The sequence below is a fragment of the Microplitis mediator genome, chromosome 5 (genome assembly GCF_029852145.1).
Source record: "Microplitis mediator isolate UGA2020A chromosome 5, iyMicMedi2.1, whole genome shotgun sequence".
Taxonomy (NCBI): domain Eukaryota; kingdom Metazoa; phylum Arthropoda; class Insecta; order Hymenoptera; family Braconidae; genus Microplitis; species Microplitis mediator.
The window spans coordinates 11,078,317-11,090,909 of record NC_079973.1 but is presented as its reverse complement, the minus strand read 5'-3'; the positions used below and the strand labels follow the sequence as shown (position 1 = coordinate 11,090,909).

The following is a 12,593-nucleotide window of genomic DNA, read 5'->3' as shown; positions in this document are numbered from 1 at the left end:
TTTAAATTCTTTAAGTGACAATATTTGAGTACAGCCAACCCCAACCCATTTTTTTTGCCGACCGCTTATTTATTTTTACCACAGAACTTTTCTACAAACTGGATTGATTTATAACTGTGGAAAATACCGGAAATATATAAGAAAAGAGAACTATCTATATTCACTACTTTGTAGAGAACCGTGTTTACACTACTGTGTTAGTCACAAATAAATAGAAACTGTAAACAGAAAACTCGCAACGTTTAGTGAAAAAAAACCTATAACGGCATAGTAAAATTGAGACTATTTTTTTTTAAACACTAAAAATTTTTGCACATTTGTGTTCATTATTAAATATATTATACTTTAAGTCGAAAGAAATTCTATCGAAATTTTGAAAGATTTAGACAGAAAAAAAAAATTTCTTAATGCAAAAAAATCTTTACTTGTCTCAAGAAATTTTTCTCGGTTCAAGAAAATTTTCGTTTTCAATTCATAGTGTAAAAATTTTCTTGAGCTAAGAAAAATAATTTTTGTTTTCGTTTCATAATGCAAAATTTTTCTTGCGTCAAGAAATTCTTTTTTTTGTATGCACAAAGAAAAGAGGATTTCTTGGTGCAAAAGATTTTTATTCGCCCCAAGAAAATTTTTACTCGCCTCAAGAAATATTTTGCAGTATAACTAAAAAAGAAAAATTTTCTTGAGGTAAGAAAAAATTTCCTTGAAAGAAGAAAATTTTTTTAAGACAAGAAAAAGTTGTCTTGAAACAAGAAGAAATGTTTTTGAGACAAGAAAAAGTTGTCTTGAGGCAAGAAAAAATTTTTTTGAACGAAGAAAAAAATTCTTGAGCCAACAAAAAATTTTCCGGGGAAAGAAAACATTTCTTGTGTCAAAAAATTCTTCTTTTCTGTGTATAGGAATAGTAGAAATATTAGGAATTTCTTTACAAACCAATCAAAAGCTTATAAAAGTGATAATATCCAATACATTACACCGACTTTTAAAAAAAAGTAATTTAAAAAAAAAAAAAAATTATTAAAAAATTTACTTATTGTTAAAAATAATATTGTTGATCTGAAATATATACATATATACATTTACTTGTATAATCCTACGTTGAATGATTAATTATAAATGAACCGAGCACTATGATTTTATTGATTAATTTGATATATCTCGAAAAATATCTCAGAAGATGGGGTATAAATAAAATTAATTATATCTGTACATATAATTTAGCTGAGTTTATCCTAACTTAATATTAGTGAAGAAAAAAATAGACTATAAAAATCAGATATGGATTATTTGACCTTGGGAAGTAAAAAAAAAATAAAATAATTTTCGCCGTGAATAATTCTAGCATACTGTGAAATGTAAAAAATAAAAAAAGAGAAAACGTAGAAGGACAAAAGAAATTTTTGACGACGGATTTCACCTCGATTCAAGGTTATAGAATACTCCTCAATAGTTATGGCCCGGAAAAGAAAATATAAAGAGAGCAAGAAACGAAACGAAACAATATCCAAAAAGGAAAAATTGGTGAAAGTTTACGCAAGAGGTGCATTGTCACGAACAAGTATAAACTAAAGAATAAAGAAAAAAACAGACTAGTGGAAGAAGAGTGGAAAAGAAAATAAGAAAAAAGTTGAAGCTTCGTGAGAGGTATTGTTGGTTGCGTCATTGGGTGGTAAGGTATCTTCCTTTATCCTCCCGCGGAGTTGGCCGAAGCATGTATAATATCAAAATTTATGACCACCAGGTTCAGACCCTCTTTCGTACCCGGCTACAATCCGTTCGGGCTGTAATCGAGCCTTATTCCTTTCCTTCTTCTGCTTACTTTAAAATCACTTGCTTTTATCCATCTCATTCAATCATCATACTCATATCGTATCGAAACTTTTTCATATTCGAGGTGGGGGTGGGGGCAAAACAGTGTATTTAAGGAAATATGAAATTTTTTTTAATGATATTCAAAGTGAATAGAAAACATTCTGAGCTGCTGTTGAAAAAAAAAATTTCATTCTTTGCGGGCAAAATGGGGCACCCCCTAAAAAAGGTGGAAAAAAAATTTCTGAAAATTAAATTTCTTTCTAAGTCTGTAAAAAGAGCGGTGTTAAAATAAAATAACATCGTGTGGTGTGAAAATAAAATAACACTGCGTGGTGTTAAAATAAAATAACACCACATGGTGTTAAAATGAAATAACATCGGTGTAGGCGGTGTAATTTAGTGGTGTTAAAACACTTGTGTTAAATCGGTGTCAAAAAAATTTCGACGCATAGAAATTAGAAAAAAAAATTTATTGCATGGAAAAAAATTTAAGAAAATTTTATTTTGCTATTTACTTATTTAAATAACTACAGCAAATTAAAAGGCAGAAAATTTTCTAAAAGATTCAGAAGGTCAGATTATCAAAAAAGATTTATTCAAGCCCATAGACTTTTTTAAAGACGAGCAAAAATTGGAAAATTTTTTTTGCTTCGGTTTTCTTAGAATTACTCCGGAGCCGTGCATGATAAAAAAATTTGAAGGCCAGATCTAAGAACTAGAAATTTGTGGCTACAATTTGCTGTTTTTGTTTTTACTCTACGACCATTTTTCACTGAGTTACATCATGTTGAAAATCACTCAAAAATTTAGAATTTTTTTTATATCCCTTAATTTTTGTGACCAGTGTATTTATGTTACACGTAATTTATGTAAAAATTACACATTTTACGCCCACCATTTCCAGTGTTGAAATTTAAGACCGAAAATTTTAACCCATACACCGCCTGAGCTTACCCTATTTTTTTTACAGTCTATGAAATTATGGGGTTGCCCATTTTGCCCCATCCCTATCAACTACTGCAAGTACCATTTTACACTTCGTGTTTGTCACTTCCAGCTACTTCTTTATTTATTCATTCGTTTGATGACTAGAGTGATTAATCATTAGCGTTATTACGCTTCTAAATGATTATAACAACAAAAAATACTTCTCATAATTGACATAGTAAATATTTAAAAAAAAGAAGTATGATTATAATTTATTTGATGCATCAAGTTGTATATAAAGTCAACACTATTTGCGTGACTGTTATAATATTAATAATATGACGACAATGAACGTTTGCTTTAATAGATCATATCATAAGTTATAAATTTCGCGGTCTGACTCGAAGAGTTATGTTCCGAAGAAAGTCGAAAGTCAGGCAGAAATAGAAGAGAAGAAGATTATGTTGAGAAAAAGCATAGAAGACGAAAAAATCACATTCGTACGGAATAAATCATAAAGTTGTCGGAATTGGTGGTTTGTTTCGTACCCGCTGATGTTGCTATAATGTTAGACTCGATGCGAAAATTCAAGTATCAAGCTATCAACGAAATATTTTTAATCGATTTTCCTGGTTATATTTTTATCAGCGTTTATTTTTGAACATTGAAATCATCACATCGAAAGTAAGATTAACGACACGCAAAGTGTGTATATACAGCCAACTTTAATATACTTAGTAATGGAACAACCACACGCTTTGCCACTTATATAGTTTCCAATCAGACATATTATTCAGTATTTTTTTTACTTTTTTTTCTACATTAAATTAAACCTACACGTTTATTTTATATGCAGCTGCTATATCTATACGCAACAACTATTTTTTTTCATCCATCGTTGGCCTATGTTACATGAGAGATTTAATACATGAAATCGCGTGAGTATGATAGTAACTATTGTGATAATTGCAGTCAATTTTGTAAATTACAATAAGAAGTAATTCGTAAAACTAAATGGGACACTCTCTTAAATTTGGAATAGTGAAAATGGTGACTATAGGCTGTTTATTAGTGAAAAGTATGTCACTAATTCAAAAAGTGGCTCAGGTAGAAAATTGTCTTAGACGGACAAGTTTGAAACTTCAAAATAGCTTTATTTTAGCTTAACAACTAAGTCTTGTTTTGTAAGCTTTGTTCTAGATTGTTATTAGAATGAATTCAATGACAAGTCTTTAGAGTGTAACTAACCTTCAAATATACCTTTCTGTTAGCTTTTTTCCACGCGTATGATAAGATTCGTTCTAAGCTTGGATTCTAAACTTAAAACTACCTTATCTGCTAACATTACTCCAAGCGTACATTGAAAACTAAAGTTGGAGGTTAATTAGGAGTTTGTGTCATTGTTTATAAGTGATAAATGAGTTCAATTTTATTTGCAACATATATAAAGAAAAATATTTACTAAGTGAGTAAGTTTTAATTTTTTAAATTATTGAATCACAAGTTTTTAATGCTCATGATAAAAAAATTTGAATTTTTTAGAACGTCATTACATTACAAGCATAAAACTGATTACGTTATAAATTACTGTTAAAACGATGAACGACTACCATAAAAGAACATTTACTGTTTTATATTTCTAAAATATATATAACACTATACATTTAATGCCCAATATCTGATGTATGCGTACAGAAAAAATAATAATAAAAAATTTTTCTCTGTAAACATGTTTTCAAACTTAAATTACCAAATCTATTCTAGCTAAGAATAAAATATATTTTTAACCTTATAGTAAGCTGAATTGTCACTGTTAATGTAAGCTAAAACTGCAAGCTTTATGTTAGCGATCCAAAGCGTTACCAACTAACCTTGTGTTAACCATAGGTTGTTAGCTAATTTTAAGCTAAAACTGATAAAATTAGCTTAATACAAGCTAATTCCATTGATTACTTTCTACCTGGGGGTATACATAACTTGATGTACAATACACTGTATTGTTAATATGTAAGTCTACTTTATTTATAACTGTCATATGCATTGTACTGGTCCTAAGCACAGATGTAATTGCACCTCTTTAGAATTTTGAGATTATTCACTGCCAAATAGCGTATATTAAAAAGCGTGCTGCATATTCTTTATATCAAATTAGGATGAATGATGCAAACTTAAATTTAGATTTAAAGCGTAGACTTGTAGTCAGTCTGATCCTTCCGATATATGATTACTGTGCGTGTGTGTTTACTAATTTGACGTATGATCTTGGAAGATCACTTTCAGAGTCATTAAATAATTGTGTGCGTTTTATTTTGCGTCTTAGACGCGATGAACATCTATCACACCACAGACGTAATTTAAGATGGCGAAAGTTACGAAATCGAAGATTATACCTCAGTGCGTGCGAGTTTTATAGTGTTGTGTCTTGGGAGACCTAGTCTATTTAATCATCAACTAAAACTTAGATCTAATGTAATTTCACGTAGAAATCCATTGCGAACTGATAGACTTCAGGTCCCTTTTGCACATACAACTTTTTATCAAAAGTCTTTTATTTTAGTAGGATATACTTTTCGGAACTATATGCTGCAAACTTGATTTAGTCTTCTCACTATAGTCGCCGTTGACTCAACGACGCTAAATATTTGAGTGAAACGCGTCTCGTTTTAGTGAACTGACGGTAATTCGCAACATAAGTTTTTTTTTGTTCAATGCGGAAATAAATATAAGATTATAAGGATCCAATAATAAATTAATCTAACAGTCACCATTAAATGGAATGCTAAGTTTATAATACGTAGAAAGAAATATGTCTCTACAAGATGTCATTGATCGTACCCGAAACTGTTTTATGTATGCTCAACAGTATTGTTCTGTTTCAACACTACTTATCGAAATAATTATCTCGAAGTTTGAAATGGTTAAACCCTCAGCTGTTAGCAGCACCCTTCATCAAATTTCCAATCACCCTTGACCATTCTTTTAATTTCCTGTTTGGCCGTCAGCCCCTCGTTTTTCTTTTCCTACACATACACAATACTGTCAACGGAAGTGTAAAGTAACATAAAATGCAAATGGTCTCTATTGCATCAACCAATAAGATTTCCGATCTTTAAAAGGTTTTTTTTCTCCCAATATTGCCAGTTCCACTGCCTACACGGAGAGAATTTTATAGTAAAAGTTTAGAGGTATGGTAGAATTTTTAAACTGAATTCGATAGTAGTGAATATCTTTTAAATTATTAGATAAACAATCTGAATTGTAGTATCTACCAACTATATGAAAAAATCAACAATTACCGATATAATCAGAAATTATCACTTTTATTATCTTAACTAATTACAACTGTTATCAACATCGTAATTCTTAATAACCTGATGGCAGTATAGTTACCATCTAACCAAAAAATAATTACTGTCTAAATTATTAAAGAATTTAAATATCGGCATTACAGTCTGAAGCTTGTCTACATGTAATTTTCTCTTTGTTGAACTGTGTATGTGATGATTTTCACTTAATGCTAGGATGATTGCTATTTTGATGATCATACCCAATTATTTAAAGTTATCAATAACAGCTTCAATATTTGGAAAGTTATTATATTTGGACTTAAACGATTGAATAGTTATTTATTTTAATTATTTAAAGGACAAAAAGATCATAGCTAAAATATTGATATAAATAAAGGATTTAAATTTATATGAATTTATCCTATTTTTTGGTTCAGAATTTTTCCAACTTCGAATGGTAACAGTTACCATCTTCGGTTGTAACAATTATAATCTTTAATAGTCACAATTAGCATCTCCGATAGTAATCGTCACCACCATCAATTGTTACTGTTATCATTCTCAATTGAAAAACTAATTCTAGAACCAATGAACTTATTGAGAATAAAGAAATTCAGATTGTTGTTAATAATACCTTGATTGACATAGTTTCTTCATACATACTTAGGTATTACCTTCGACAGTACTATGCCTTGGAATTAACATATATCTAACATTAAAAAGCGCTCTGCATTTGCATTACATAAAATAAAAATGAATGATATAAATTTAAGTTGCAATCTAAGCGTCAACTTGTTACACGGAAAAAAAAAATTAGTAAATATTACTGAGATTCTCGTCAACAGCGCGCCTAGACCGAATCTCAGTAAATTTTACTGAGTAGAACGTGAGAAATTAATAACAGATGCATTTTTTTGACAAGTGTCTTGTAGTTTTTTAAGGTTCAAGTAGTAATTTGAAATAGTCAAGCAGTATATTTCAACGGTTAACTGTTAATTATAGCAGTTTAAACATTAAAATCATAATTTTACTGATTGAAACGACATTATTTATTGAACATGACATAAATAATTAGAAGTTGAACTACAATTATTGACAATCATTTTTTTCCGTGTATAAGTCTTGTATTTCCTATTTTTGATTATTGTGCATGTTTATTTACGTATTTAAAAGCAGGACTAGGTAATTCTCTAATTATATCGCTAAATCATTGCGTGAGATTTGTGTTCACATTTCAAGACATAGAAAGCATTTAGGATGTTTATGACCAGACATTCGAAGAGCGCAGTTAATATTGTGCAAGTTTGATAAAATTTTATGTCTTCTGAGACCTAGTTTGTTTTGTTCAGATTTAAAATTAAGGCCTCATATTGCGTCGCGACGAAACCCAAACAGAACTGATACGTTGCAAGTTCCATTTGCACGTACAGATGCATATTTTAATTCTTTTATTGTAACAGGTTGTAGACTTTGGAATGCGTCGTCACTCGTTATATTTATAACTAAGAACATCAGACGCAATCGGCGCAATAGCGACATGGTCTGGGTTCGATTCCCAGTTCGGACTGTCTACATTTTTCTCAATTTATCTATAAATTGTCTTATTGAGAAGGTTTGCATGTTTAGGTTTCCACTACATTTGAATATAATGTTATCAGAAACTTTAGTTGAATTCAGAGAAAAATGTTATTTATATTTGTTAGAAAGAGAAGAGAATGGGGCTAGATGTATTGAGTAATCTTAATTAATTAGAGTTCATGACTATGAGATTAAAACTAATCATAATTATGATTATCGTATATAATCTAATTAAATTTTCTCCGTGTATCTGTTTTTCTTTTACTTAAACTTTGACTCCATTATGTAGTTTTATGTTAAGTTTAATAGATATATGTGTGAACTAGTAAATGAATACTTGTACAGTATAATAAATGAGCGAGTCTCTCTGTTCGGAACTTAATTTTTCCTGGTACAGAGTTGTCTGAGTTTTTCGATCCACAAAATGGTGAAATTGTTTACGGTAAGTGGCTGTGACGTGTGTGGTAAACAGTAGCGAAGTAAAAAATCAACGGATATAAGAGCAGCACCATTGTGGTATTCGATTGGCACGTCGATAAAATTTGTTGAACGTGCGCGAATAAAAAGTAAAATTGTAACGCGCTGTTAAACGCAAAGTCAAAGCATTTTAGTTGAAACAGTCAACTACTTGGTTTATCGCTTATTCTCTCTTTCTCTCTCTCTCTCTTGTTCTTATTCGCCAACTTTGACTCGGCAAGTCTTCAGACAAGTGTGCAAGAAGCGCGATGAATTACGGTTAACAATGGAATTTGTGTTTCTTGCCAGGCAGAGTAAGCAATGGCGCGAGGTCCTTTGGAATTCAGCCGCGGCACAATTACAATTAAGAGCGGTTAGCGAATTAAGGAACGTAGTTGGCACGCGGCACGGAGAATTCTACGTATCGCAAAAGACTCTGAAGCGATAAGAGATCTCTTGACTTCCTGGTAAGCAATGATTTTCCAACGATCCTTAATTCTTTCTCTCTCATCCTTTTATCGGCACGTACGGTTTCTGTAATGAACTTGGAATGGCGCGACCACCGTGACGGCCCGAGACTTTCAGACCGTAAAAATGATTAGCAAACATTTCTCATCATATTAAATTTATACGTAATGTATAACTCTTATTATTTATTTTATATACCAAATATACGTAATATCGATGACGTAAACAATAAACTGATTCAAAAAAATTGACTATTTTTTTTTCAAGGGTGCACTCTAAAAATATCAGCAGGGTCGAAAAAATGTCTTTTAAAATTAGAGCTCTTGATATCAACGTTTACTTCCTGGTTGCGATTTTCCATTTCTCATTTCAATTGCATGGAAAACTTCTGATTTCATAACTCATTAGGAAATCAGTGTATCGAAAAAATCAAATTACTACTTGTCGGAAATTGAACGCTCTACACAAAAGATCTCTCGTCATTTTTCGATAAATTTGATTTTTCAGAAGTTATTCGAGGTTAAAGCTGAATTTTTACTAATTTTCCACTTTTCTGGTGAAAATATCAGACTTATGACAAAATGTCATAAGACTTTTTTTGTAGATCGTTTCATTTCCAAGAAATTATCTCTCACTAACTTTTCAAAATTTCTGAATGCTCTATAGATATTTGGATTCAAAATTAATCAGTTTCAAAAGTCGTATTATGACTGATTTTAATTCTAGCAAAAAACGGAAGAGGATTCAGAAATTTCGAAAAACTCAATAAGAATAATTTGTTAGGCATGAAACGGCCTACAAAAAAGGTCCGATGACATTTTGTCATAAGTTTGATAGTTTCACCAGAAAAGTGGAAAAACAGTAAAAATTCAACTTCGACCTCAAATTACTTTTGAAAAATTAAATTTATCGAAAAATAATAAGAGATTTTTTTTGTAGAGCGTTCAATTTCTGATAAAATATCATTTGATTTTTCCGATACACTGATTTGCTAATGAGTTATAAAATTAAAAAATTAAAAAAAATTTCCATGTTATTTAAATGGGAAATTGCAATCAGGAAGCAAATTGATATCCTCTAGTTTTAAAAGGTGTTTTTTTGACCTTTGTCCTTGAAAAATAAAAAATATTCAATTTTGCAAATGAGTCTACTAGACAATTTATGAATCTCACCTCCGTCGTCTTCGCTTTTTCTTCCGTCTCCGTCGGCGTCGTCGCCACTCGATGCTCCCCCTAATAGAGGGGGCAGTTAAAGGCGCCCGCGTCTTCAGGGCCGTTGTTATACGTTCGACTGTATCGTCTTCGACCTTGTTTCTCTGAACCAGAGCTCGTGTATTTGCCCCAGCGCTGAACTCCGTCGTGGCTGAAAACTGTGACTCAATTGGCACCTGTTACCGCAGCTACTTCTGCTACAGCTGCGACCGGGCCGCCTAAATACCGGTAACCTTTCCAATAGACCGTTAAAGTCAATTTCCTCAGCACTGGTATCACCGCCGCCACTATCACAATCAACAACAATCACCGTACTACTGTTTGTTTGTCTGTTACTTGGAAAAATATTTTCCGATGATTCAGTTCTGACACCATTAGTCCCGACTAGGCGATCTCGTTGCTCTAGGGGTGATGGACCCGTCGGTGGTCCATTAAACATCACCTCTTTTTTTCCCCCAGCACTTTTTTATCACGGAAACTTAACACTTCTGATTAATTCAACATAACACACAATAGCATTCCTTATTTTCGAGCACTTTCGAGTCTCTGATGGATTCTTGACATGAAAATCCAAAACACTATTCAATTATTGTCCTCACGGAATAGTCTGACTACAACTTTTTTTTTGTAATCGTTATTGGTATCAATATAGTTTAGGTCTGATATATAATTTATTAAGATTTTTTTTATCCGTTGGTTTCAATTGCCGATGAAGAAAATAAAAAATAAGCGAGCGATTCGTTTAGTGGCGCATGTGACTGTTGGATTTTATGGTATCATGTATTTCAAGTCCATGATCACAAATTTATGATCCAAGCGTGACGACAAATTGCGATGTCGTTACGTTCCGTCTTGAAATTGATTCACCCGTGATTTCCATCGGATGATTAATTACTTTTATTTAATTTATCAACAAAATTGACTTTCCCTTCAAAAGTGATTTTTTGTACCATCCAAAAAAATACCAGAGTATAAATAAATTAAAATTAATTACAGAGTAGGTTCTAATGAGTATTTATAGACTCACTCGTACTTCGAAGTGATACATTGTAAAATACGTAGCTAATTTATGAAAATAAATATGAGCTACTGTGGGTTGGAATGCAACGAATTTCGGAAATTGAGTTTTTTTTGACAATGTGAATTTGCCGTTCGGTGATTGGATCAAGTGATGGTTTGTATCTGAGTAGGGAATTATTCAATCAATATGATCCCAGGTAGCCGAGTTAACTAATTGGTCCATGTAAAAATTTTCACTTAAATAAAAATAGTTCGCTTTTATCATAACTTCAACTATCCAGGTACTATTGTAATTAATCACCTATTTATCAGATTACGAAGTCCTTAATGTAAGACTATTGTCTATTTTTAATGATACATAAATTATTAACATTAGAGGTTAACATAAACTTTGTTAGATTATTATTTACTCTAAATAGCACAAGGATTGGTTTATACAACGAAGTTCACTGGAGGATTGAGTGGAATTTACGCATTGTTTTATTGTATATATTCCAATGAACTGGGAAAACTGAGGTGAAGATGACTGGCATCCGTGGCACTATTGAAAGCCATGTATTATGAGAAAGAACGTAAATACGCGGACCGCGGTCACGTATCTTATTCAAGAGATGAAATGACTGTGATCCGCGAATTCCGTTGCGGCGCTTTCGCAGCCTCCGAGAGGGACCAGAAAGCGCCGCGACGCGAGACGTCCTGCACATGCGTTGAGCTTCACCCACCCTCTGGGTGCCAACCGAATCCCCCACCTACTTATATTTTTCTCTATCCCTTCTTTGGTGCTTTTTCCCGCTGCCGCCCCTGAAACTCGCCACGGTAGCATGACATACCCCTTTGGAAAACAGGGTGTACTGTTGCAAACCGTCACGCCATTCCTTTGTGCGTCAACAAAAGCCTTCGCTCACAAATATCCACTTGTTCACACATATACCTACACATGATGTGGGTCTGTGTTGTAACCTTATTACAATATTTTTTTTCTTTCAACTTGACTTCAATTTTCAAGTGTTGATATTTAAGCTTAAATGAAAATAACGTATATGGTCAAAATATATGATAAATATCAGAAAATATATGTGGCCAATTTAACTATGTTTTCTGATATATTTTTTTTTATATTAAAAAATATAATATTCATCATATACGAGTCCGTATTAGCATATATAAAATATATATGTCAATCATATACAAAAAATATATTTTTATCATATATGAAAATATATATTCTTGTCATATACGAAAACTATATTTTTATCATACATAAAAATATATATTTCTATCATATACGAAAAATATATTCTGATCATATATATAAACATATATTTATATGTGTATAGAAAAATAAAAGTTTCTTATTCGTCTGACCAACTCCAATTGAATTAGATCTAAATTTTAATATACTCTTTAAATTGCAGTTAAAATTTTTAAAATTAGTTAATTTGATGCGAATATATATACCCATAAACATATACATACACCGAATAAAATATATGCTTAAATATAACAAAAAAAATATATGGTGTCATATATAATATAAATTATATGCTACCATATATTTCATTTCATATAAAAATTTTATATTTTTTGAATATCAAAGGAAATATATCAATACAATATATTATAAGGTAAATGTAAATGTATATATAGCTTAATATAAAAAACATATACGTTACATATATGGAATACATATATTTACTACTGCATATAATTTTATGTTAAATCGGCCAAAATCTCTATATGATTTTCCATAATATATCATATATTTTTTTGTTGCAAACGTATATATTTTTATATATTTTAACCATATATTGTTTTTTCATACGGGAGGTTTCACTTC

The 12,593-nt window shown here is 31.3% G+C and overlaps 1 protein-coding gene across 4 annotated transcripts in view; it reads right to left on the bottom strand.

The window, feature by feature from the left end:
- LOC130667638 (homeotic protein antennapedia-like) overlaps nucleotides 1-12,593 on the bottom strand; it is a 193,115-nt gene that overhangs the window by 58,642 nt on the left and 121,880 nt on the right. The window contains exon 1 of one of the 4 annotated variants that reach the window (XM_057469367.1): nucleotides 9,698-11,350. The exons of the other annotated variants lie outside the window; for them this stretch is intronic. The gene's annotated coding sequence lies outside the window, so the exon portion shown is untranslated. Of the gene's footprint in view, nucleotides 1-9,697; nucleotides 11,351-12,593 lie in introns of those variants that run through there. 4 annotated transcript variants of the gene reach the window in all.